The sequence below is a fragment of the Giraffa tippelskirchi genome, chromosome 5 (genome assembly GCF_054371585.1).
Source record: "Giraffa tippelskirchi isolate mGirTip1 chromosome 5, T2T-mGirTip1v1.2.pri, whole genome shotgun sequence".
Lineage (NCBI taxonomy): Eukaryota > Metazoa > Chordata > Mammalia > Artiodactyla > Giraffidae > Giraffa > Giraffa tippelskirchi.
In genome coordinates this window covers 188730134-188740958 of record NC_137279.1, presented here as the reverse complement: position 1 = coordinate 188740958, position 10825 = coordinate 188730134, and positions in this window count along the sequence as shown.

Sequence of the window (10825 nt, the reverse complement as noted above, 5' to 3'; positions counted from 1 at the left end):
TATATATATATATATATATATATATATATACATACACACACACACACATATACATATACGCACATATATATACACACACGTACATATACACGTGTATATATATATATATATACACACACACAGACAAACACACACATATATATATTTATTTTTTATTGAAGCATAGTCAACTGACAATGTTGTGTTAGTTTCAGGTGTACATCAAAGTGATTCAGTTATATATATATATATGTATATATTCATTCATTTTTAGATTCTTTTCAATTGTGGGTTTATAAGATATTGAATACAGTTCCCTGTGCTATCCAGGAGTTTCTTGTTTATCTACTTTATGTAGAGCAGTGTGTGTCTGTTAATCGCTCATTCCTAATTTGTTCCTCCCCCTATCTTTCCCCTTTGGTAACTGTCAGTCATATATGCTCTTCCCTCATTACTTTTAGGGTTTGGGGGTCAAGCTGTTTGAGTTCAAGTGTCCTCTCTCCCAGCCCTGGTCTGTGTAACATGACCCGGCCTCTCTGTGCCCCCGTGTACTCCCTGTGAAGGGGGATGACCGAGTGTCTCCTCGCTGAGGCAGGAGTGAACACTCAGGTCCATACTGAGCAACCTGCAGGGTTCTGGCTCAGCGCCCTGCGCCCAGCCCTCACGGAGGGTCAGCAGGGCTTGCTCTCAGGGTCAATAGTGGCGTTGCCCTCCCACCTGACCTCTGAGTCACGATAAACTGAGACAAGACAATCAGCAGGTAGAGACCTGGATGGCACCTTCATCACTGACAAGGCCGGGTTCAGGAATGGCCGGCTTGCTCCCTGCCTGCAGAGAGAGAGTGAGTCGTGTCCAGCTGACAGGCCTCGCCCTGTTCTGCCTTGAGCTGGGCTGGTGGAGGGAAGTGGAGACAGACTCTCTGGGTGGAGAAGACATCCCATGAGTTGCCTCAAGGCAGCACCTGGTATTGGGGGCTGGCAGGTTGCCTGCCAGCCTTGCTCTCCTGCTGGGGGTGGGGCGGGGTGGGGCAGGAGGTCTGGAGGGTTCTGGGAGAGCCCCTTCTCTGGAAAACCAGAGAGATTCCCCCCAGCCAACTGTCCTCTGCAATGGGCAAATGGGCAATGGAGGGCAAGCCCCGTCTCCGGGAAGGGGGGACCAGCAATCCATCAGGGCAGGTCTGTTCCCCCCACACCAGGCACTGGTCTTTTGTGGGTTCTCTTTAGGAACTTTAGGAGGGCTTCCCTGGCGGATCAGATGCTAACGACTCTGCCTGCAGTGCAGGAGTGGGGAAGACCCCCTGCAGAAGGGAATGGCAACCCACTGCAGTATTCTTGCCTGGAGAATTCCATGGACAGAGGAGGCTGGTGGGCTATAGTCCCTGGGGTTGTGAAAAGCTGAACATGACTGAGTGACTGACACACACTTAGGAACTTAACAGTACAGCCTCCGCCTCCGAATAGCTCAGAAGTCAGCTGAGTTCAGTCAACTCCAGGTCACTTTTCCCTCAAGGTCATGTGCTCAGTTAGATCTAGCCCTGTGTTTGACATTCCTATCAGAGCTCCTGCAGTGTGATCAAATGACATCCTCAAGCTAGTCCAAAAATTAAATAAATCACCTCCAATTTGAACATAAACCCTCTCTTCATTAAGAAGTCCCTGGGGATAACATAAAACCAGATGATTAAGTCCCCTTGCAAGCCAAACTTCAAAGAAGTGGAAGTCCCATGAAATCAAAGTTGGAATTAAACTTTTTGTCCTTGTGAATTAAAAGTCAAAGAACTGAAAGACCAAAAGTCATGCTCCTGACTTCTAATTCCTCTCGGTTCTGCCAGGGACATTCTTGCCAGGATGATGGGCAGACCTCCAGATGGGCGGCTGGGGTGAGTCTCTTCCTTTGGAAAGGCAGGGGTTGCCAACTTGACCATGCAGGGTGGTCAACTGGTGCATTTGTTTCCAGGGGCTGCTGTAACCTAGTGCCACAAACTGAGGGGCTTAAGAGAGCAGACATTTATTTTCTCACAGCTTGGGAGGTTAGAAGTTCAAAACCAAGATGCTGTCAGGGTCTGTTCCTTCCGGAGGCTCTGAGAAAGAAACCATCCCCTGCCTTTGCCGGGTTCTGGGAGTTGCTAGAACTCCTTGTCGTTCTGTGGCTGTGGGCCCGTTCCTCCAGCCTCTGCCTCTGCCTTCACACCAACTTTTCTGCGCTTCTCTGCGTCCCTTTCTGTCTCTTGTGCAGGACACTCTCATTGGATGTACCAGCCCCAATGTGAAACACTCCACACAGTCGGTGTGCTCCCACCTTGATTGTAAACTCATTACATCTGCAAAGACCATATTTCCAAGTGAGGTTGCATTCTGAGGTTCTGGATACACCTGCAGATTGCATACAACTCCCAGCACCCAGGCCGCATCCCACACCTGTTAACTCAGGGGCTCTGGGCTGGGACCAGGTGCCACGTCCTTTTCAAGACTTCTGACCTGATTCTGATGTGCAGCCACTGTTGAGAAGCTCACTTAGGTCTCGGCAGGCCAAGGGAGTCTTTTTTTAAAGAGACCAGGTGTTACAAGGGCTGGAATAAAAGTGCACCCATGTCATACCTGCCACCCTAGCGAGGCAGACCAGTGCTCGGCTTTGCAGGGAGCCCGGGGCACTTGAACAGTGGGGATGGAGAGAGCCTTGCTCCCTGCCCCACCCCACCCCACGGGCTGCCTGTCAGTCTATGGCTCAAGTCCTTGACCTCCAAGTTACAGTCAACTGAAAGAAATCTGCCATTGAGACATTATGTATTTTTGAATTTGAAGTATATTTAATTTACAGTGCTGTGCTAGTTTCTGGCATACAGCAAGTGATTCAGTTATAAGAGAAAATGAAAGTGTTAGTCGCTCAGTTGTCTCTGACTCTTTGTGACCCAGTGGATTGCAGCCCATCAGGCTCCTATGTCCATGGGAATCTCTGGGCAAGCATACTGGAGTGGGCAGCCATTCCCTTCTCCAGGGGATCTTCCAGGCCCGGGGACTGAACCTGAGTCTCCTGCTTTGCAGGCGGATTCTTTACCATCTGAGCCACCAGGAAATACGCATATATATAATTTGTAGGCTTTCTGATGATGGCCGTTCTGACCGGTGTGAGGTGGTACCTCCTTGTGGTTTTAATCTGCATTTGTTTAATGATTCTCGATGTTGGACATTGTTTCATAAGTCTGTTGGCCATCTGTAGGCATGGAGACATTATTACGGTATGTGTTCATCTCATCTGGGGAGAACCCACCTGTTCGCATGGGACACGGCCGCCTTCTTGCAGACACTTCGCCATCTGTAGCCTAAGGCCCATTCCGGGGCTTGTTTGCAGTCTCTTCCCCCCTCTGCATAAGGAGACCTCTGGTCTGCATGCCTTGGTACTTTGAGCACTTGCTCTGTTTCTCTGCTCAGAAGGTTCCCTTTGGGGGTCCGCCCTCCAGTGCTTGGTGGCCTGAGTTTCCCTCTGTTCTCCTCTTGAGGCCCTCCTGAGCTTCCGGCAGTTGAAACTACCTTCCGAATGGCCCCGTCTCCTTGTCCCATACACATTGGGTTTGAACCCTGGGCCCAACCTGACCGCCTTCTCTCCTTCTAGTTGCTTGTGGCTTTGGTTCTAACATATTCCTCCATCCTCTGCCTTGTCAGCTGCTGAATGAGCAAAAGGAAATAAAAAGAGTCTAGGTCTGTGACAGCCACCCACTGTTGAGAGTTCTCATCTCCTTACGACTCTGTTCCCGACTGGGTCATTCCACTGGGGGACAGGCTCCCAGAGGGCGAGCATTTCAGCCAGGCTGGACCTGATCTCATTTCTGTCCTCCTGGCTCGGGGCATCTTGGCTGTACCTTCTCGTAGAGCCCTTGTTTCTGAGCTTGTCCTCACAGGGCGGGATGTCCTGGTTCCACAGTGACAGTGTCCCCTTGAAAAGCACCTAAGGAGGCTGCTTGGAGTGTTTCACACTGCTCAGAGTGAGCGTCTCTCGAATCCGTTCAGACTTTCTGTAGCCACTTGGAATATCCACCCGGCGCCAGTGGTGGTTCTCAGTTGCTCTCATCACAGACTCTGATGCTGAGCACCTTCTCCCCCACAAGGTGGTCCTCCCGGCGGATGAGGGCAAAGATGCCAGATTTCATCGATTCCACTCTTTCTGACCTGTTAACAACCAAGATCACGTTGACAACATGCCCCCTATTCCCATTAGACCTGAGGGTACCTCTCCTACCCTGTTTGTCTTTCCTGGCCCCGAGATCTCAGTTATTCCTTCAGTACTGTTTTGCCTGTTTTGCTAAAATCCCACTCGTTCTCCTAGCTCTTAATTTCTCCCCAGTTGAATGCTCCCAGTCTGCCTTATTTTATTGTTACTTTTCCTTTCCTGACTATAAGCCTAAACCATTTTTATTTGTTTGATTCATGTCACTCTGATTTCTCCTCGATCTTCTGAGCAAATAAGATTCTTAGAGGCACCAGCCTTTCTAGCTTTCAGATTTGCAGCAATTTCACTGAGTTGGTTTTCTGCCTTCACACAAAATGACAGCCGTTTGTTTCAGAAGAGATCCTGGTTCTTTTTATTTGTTACTGAAAATCCAACACCTCCCGAAGGTGACTCGGTTTGGTTCTCTGTATTCAAAAGCCAGAGTCAGAGCTTGCATAATGAAGGCGCCTAGAGCCAGCTCGCGACCCAGCGGGGAACCCTTGATTCGAGTCTAGTCCCTCCAGTGTTTCCTTTGGTTGTGCAGAAGGAAATCAGCAGCCAGTCAAGCTAACGCTCTCTGCCTCCCCAGGCTCGGCACCCACGTTCTGGAGCTACAACTAACTCTGCGACAAACGCAGAACTCAGTTGCCTTACAGTTTAAAAGCAGACCCTGTTCTACCCACCAAGGTCAAGGTCAACGAGGGTCTCCTCCAGCCTCAGCCTCACCTGGTGTACTGGTATGTATATTTAAATGTCAGCTGTGTCTGCATAGCTCAAGGTCAAGCTGTAGCAGCTGGCATGACCACCACCCACGTAAGCTGTATTTGGCTAAAGCATCTGCTTGGTTCCCAGAGGCACACGTCTTTGCAAAGGCTTGGGCTGTGTCCTCCGTTCACTGCCTGGGTTTGCTAAGGCTGTCACAGACAGGGAGCATCTGCTAAGTGTCCGTAGCCTGGACTGGGTCAAGGTCAGAGGCTGTTGCTCTTCCTTTTGAAAAGCAAAACTGCCCAAAGCTGCAGTGACTCAGCAAGGTCAAATCTCATTTTCCTTATCATTGTTCAGTCACTCAGTCGTCTCTGACTCTTTGGGAGCCCTTGGGCTGCAGCACACCAGCCTTCCCTGTCCTTCACCATCTCTTACAGTTTGCACAAACTCATGTCTTTTGAGTCAATGATGCCATCCAACCATCTCATCCTCTGTCACCCCTTTCTCCTCCTGCCCTCAATCTTTCCCAACATCAGGGTCTTAGGCTTAAATCTGCTTGAAATTGTCAGTATCCACAATCTTTGAGTTCTGTCTTACCTAAAGCTTCAGTTATCCTGTCTTGCAAACCTCGTGTGTGATTCTGGGCTGGGAAGGCTGGGGGCTGGGAGGAACAGACCAGAAAGTCTACTCTCTGATGGCTGGAGGAGGATGGGCAGGCTGAGCAAGCCTGTTCTCTTTCCCTGACTTTCCAGTCAGGTCAGGGACCCCAGTTCCCTAGAGAAAAGTAAGAGAGAGGACAAGCAATCTGAGTGTTTAGGGAAGAATTCCTCTCATGGAAACCAGTGTAAATGCTATTAATAGCATTATTCTATTATTAAGGAGGAGGAGCTGCCTGCCTTTGGAAATATTAGCACTGTTGGGAGGTTATCACTGATAACTCTTAGGTTAGCTTGCATAATACAGTAGGCATCACATCACATGACCGTGTAAACCTTGGGATTTCAATTGCCCTGTGCCTGTGTGCTCACATGCTTCAGTCCTGTCCAACTCTTTGTACTGTATGAACTGTAGCCCATCGGGATCCTCTGTCCATGGGATTCTCCAGGCAAGAATACTGGACTGGGTTGCCATTTCCTCCTCCAGGGGAGCTTGCTGACCCAGGGATCAAACCCACGGCTTCTGCATCCACTGCATTGCAGGCAGATTCTTTACTGCTGATTCACGGGGGAAGCCCCTTCAATCACCCTATTGAAATGTTAACTCAAATTACAGGTGACTCTTCCACCTGAAATGCAATTAGTTGCCATGGACTGGCACAGCTCCAAAGTCAATAAAGTGTAATTTTAGAAACAAAATTCTGCATAATACATGCATCTTAATTTATCTGAATCCTGGCCAGTCATAACATTTGGAGAACTAGCGATTGTAATTTGATCACTTTCTCTTTTGTGTCCTTGGCTTTGTGATCAAAACACAGGACAAAGGTGATCTATTTTAAGCTGCGGCATTAGAGGAGAGGCTTAAATGATGTGGACCCCTGAGGGATGTCCATGAGACCCCAGGGCTGTAGGATGGACTGGAGGTTTCTGGAGTCTGGGTTTTACTGTCATTTCCATGTCACTGGTAGTCTTGCCCCTGTACTCACAGAAAAGGCCAGAATGATCCCTGTGGTGCTGAACTGGGATCAGAGGTGTTAGTATAAACTCATGATTTGATAGAGACAGAGAAATGTGGTTGTGTGTCTAAGATGGGTTACTATGCATCCACACATGCATATATGTCTTAGCTCTGTCTCTGAGAGAGCCTGGAAGCAATGATACCCCAGTAACAATAAGCATGACTGCTTCCCAGATCCTGATCTTTAAACAGCATTCTCCAAAAAATGGAATCAGGAGAAAGCGGTTCATCCCAGTGCTGGGGCAGGGAAAATGCAAGACGAAGCTTGTGGTGCCAAAATAAGATAATGCCCGAGAAGAGATGGCAGCTTATCAAAGCAATATGAGAGTCAATGTGAGGGAAGCCCACGTGGCCAAATGTTTGGTCAACAGGACAGATGATGGTGGTGTTGAATTTTAACATATAGCACAAAGTTAAAAGCCATCATGAGTTCATACTGGTATAAATAATTGAATAATGAAGTAAATAAATAGAGAAGAGACAGCTCTTCCTTAGAACAGAATATCAGTTGCTAAGTAGAGACAAAAAGAGGGAAATAGAGAATAATCATTAAGCAAACATCTCAGTGTTAACTGTTGCAGTCAAGATCCTTCAATGCTGAAATTAATGTGAGAAAGTTTGAGAAGTAGGGTTTGCATAGTCTCCAAGTATCTCCCTCAACATTCTTAACCACTACGGAGAAGAGAAAGAGTGACTTCACAATAGAGAAACCAGCCAACAGTAACTTAACCAAATGATCCAGGTAAATGTCACAGCTAACAATACATCTTGGCATCATGAACCCCTTGATAAGATGCACTAAAAGGATATGATGTCATTTAGCCTCTTTTTGCTCCAGTCATGAATAAATGTTGGCCAAACCTTTACTGAGGAACGTCTTACAAAATAACCAATCAATATTCTCCCAAAGTGTCCAGGTCATGTAAGACAGAAAAAGACTATGGATCCATGATAGACTGGAGGAGACTAGTGTGACCCAACAGTGAAATGCAATATGGGATCCTGGAAAGGACCTGGGAACAGAAAAAAGACATGACAGGAAAAAGCTCAGACTCAAACAAGGTCGCAGTTTAGTTAATAATTTCACAGCAGTATTAATTTCCAGTTCTTGATTAAACTATGGGTGTGTTAACAGGAGCTGGAAGCAGGGTATGCTACTTCTACAGCTGTTTTTGTGTCTAAATTTAATTGTGGTGCTGAAGAAGACTCTTGAGGGTCCCTTGGACAGGAAGGAGATCAAACCAGTCAATCCTAAAGGAAATCAACCCTGAATATTTATTGGAAGCACTGATGCTGAAGCTGAAGCTCCAATATCTTCGGCCACCTGATATGAAGAGCCGACTAATCAGAAAAGACCCCAGTGCTGGGAAAGATTGAGGGCAGGAGGAGAAGGGGATGACAGATGATGAGATGGTTGGATGGCATCACTGACTCAGTGGACTTGAATTTGACCTAACTCCGGGACATAATGATGGACAGGGAAGCCTGGCGTGCTGCAGTCCATGGGGTTGCAAAAAATCAGACATGATTTGGTGACTGAACAACAGGAACAACAACAACTGTTTTTGTGTCTAAAATTAATTCAAAATATGGAGTTTAAAGAGAGGGGCAGATCGAGGTTTTGTGGGGCCTGAAACTTGTACAATTTTGGAGGGCCTCATTAAGAAAAATACAAAATGATGAATATAAAATTAGGCACAAAATGAATATTTATAAAGAGTAAAGAAAGTGCAGTAGAGTTTTTGATACACATAATTCGGTAATTGAGTTGCTCTCATATGACAAACACTGATGTATAGAAAAATATTGTTTTTGATAAGAACCTTGTTTGCTTGGTCCATGTTGCTGCTAGGTGACAATTTCACATGCTGTTTCATCTAGAACCATCAGACTTTGTAAGGACAAGAGATGTGAGCTATGGGGACACATGGTCGAAAAGTTCAGTTCAGTTCGGTTTAGTTCAGTCGCTCAGTCGTGTCCGACTCTTTGAGACCCCATGAACTGCAGCACGCCAGGCTTCCCTGTCCATCACCAACTCCCGGAGTATGCTCAAACTCATGTCCAACGAGTCAGTGATGCCATCCAACCATCCCATCCTTTGTCGTCCCCTTCTTCTCCTGCCCTCAATCTTTCCCAGCATCAGGGTCTTTTCCAATGAGTCAGCTCTTCACATCAGGCGACCAAAGTATTGGAGTTTCGGCTTCAGCATCACTCCTTCCAATGAATATTAAGGACTGATTTCCTTTAGGATGGACTAAAAGTTGGGGTGGGTAAAACACACATCTTTATACACAGATGTGCCTACTGTTTGCATTAGTGCTGCGGGTCTGTACAACTTTCATAGAAATTCTGTTGACACAACACCCTTGGATAAAGAGAACAATATGGTCCATCTGTAATTGTATGTGTGGCATTGTAGGAATACTCCTGATGGGAAAGAGTTTCTACTTTAGCTGGACGTCCACGAGAACCAAATCCTCAGCTTATAATATCAATGTGTAATGATTGGAAGGTTTTCATAGGCTAGCTATTGGCTTCTTCCTTTAAACTTATTTTCACTCCTCTGTGCATATATCTGGGATCTGGGCACTCAAGGATACCTTCATGTCACCAAGTGGCCAAGGTCGGGGGAGAATGGATGTATGTATCTGTATGGCTGGTCACTTTGCTGAGCCCCTGAAACCATCACAGCATTGTTAATTGGCTGTACTCCTATATAAAATAAAAAGTAACAAACACACACACACACCATGGAGTCCTGGAACAGGTGATTGGGTTATTCCTGGCATCCATCCCTCTGCTGAGATGGCTAGAAATACTGTAAACTAGAAAAATATATCCAGTTAGCCCCCAGTGAATTCCAGTGCTGTGGATGTGAGAAGCTGACTGAGGGGAATAAGAGTGGAGAGAGATTGTAACCAACTGCCATTAAAACATCTTATTTTTGCAGTTTTCAAAAACATGTATGACTATGTCAGTGCATTACTCAGCCCTTCCTAGGATCTTGGAAGGGACCTTGCAAGCCAATGACCCCAAAGCATGGAGTTCACTGGCTTCACCCTGAGTCAGCCTCAGTTGTCCCCATCAGGGGAAAACTGACCTTTCCTGAAGCTTACCTTTCTCCCACTTTCTGTTCTTGGTTTGCAAACAAGTACCTTGCAGACATTTGGCCAACAAGCCTGTCCTGTCTGTTTCCCATGTCCCTCTTTCCTAGTCCCACATTATGGGGCTGCCTTTGTCTCTATGGCTTCCTTTGTTCTCTTTAAGATGCCACAAGGACTTCCCTGGCAGTCCAGTGATTAAGACCCTGCACTTCCAGTGCAGGGGCCATGGGTTTGATCCCTGGTTGGGGAACTAAAATCCCACATGCCATGTGGTGCAGCCAAAACAAAACAAAACAAAAAACTACAAAAAAAATGCCATGAACAAGAATCCTTTCCTGGAGGAAGCTAGAGACATGGGGAAGATGAGCGTGATCCTGTGCTATAATTTCTTGTCTCTATTTCATGCTGATAGTTGGGTTTCTTCCATGTGAAAGTGAAAGTCGCTCAGTCGTGTCTGACTCTTGTGACCCCCTGGACTATACAGTCTATGGAATTCTCCAGGCCAGAATACTGAATCCCTTCTCCAGGGGACCTTCCCAACCGAGGGATCGAACCCAGGTCTTCCGCATGGCAGGCGGATTCTTTACCAGCTGAGCCACCAGGGAAGCCCTTCTACCATAACCATCATCTATTAATGGCGACTAGATTGTACCAGTGCTAGGCGATTCCTGTGCTTTATCCCCACGAGACTCCATGACTCCTTGAGATGGGAAAGAGTGGTACTCTTAATTATTCAACCGTAGTAGGACTTGAGCGAAGATGACCAAAAGCAGATATGGCCACAGCGATAAAGGGAAGTATCAGAGGTGTAAAGCCTTTAATTAAGGGAGAACTGGGGGAGGATCCTGGACAAATGGAGAGGTTCAGGCAAAGAGATGAAGACAGTGGCTATACACCAGCTGAAACAGGACTGTTTCAGCCTGTTTATGGCCTTCCGGTGCTAACAGCTGAACACCAACCATGGAGATAGGAAATGATGTCTTTATTTGGCCAAGGTGAGAAAGAGGTTGAGAAATGTTGAGTAACGTGCGCAAGTTCACACAGTGGTAGCTTGTGAAGGCAGGAGTCCATACCTGTCTCAATCATTAGCTTCAGAAGCCTCTAAATTGAAGAGTCTCCAGCCTCTGGCCATTGTTGTTTATTCTGCCCATTGTTGG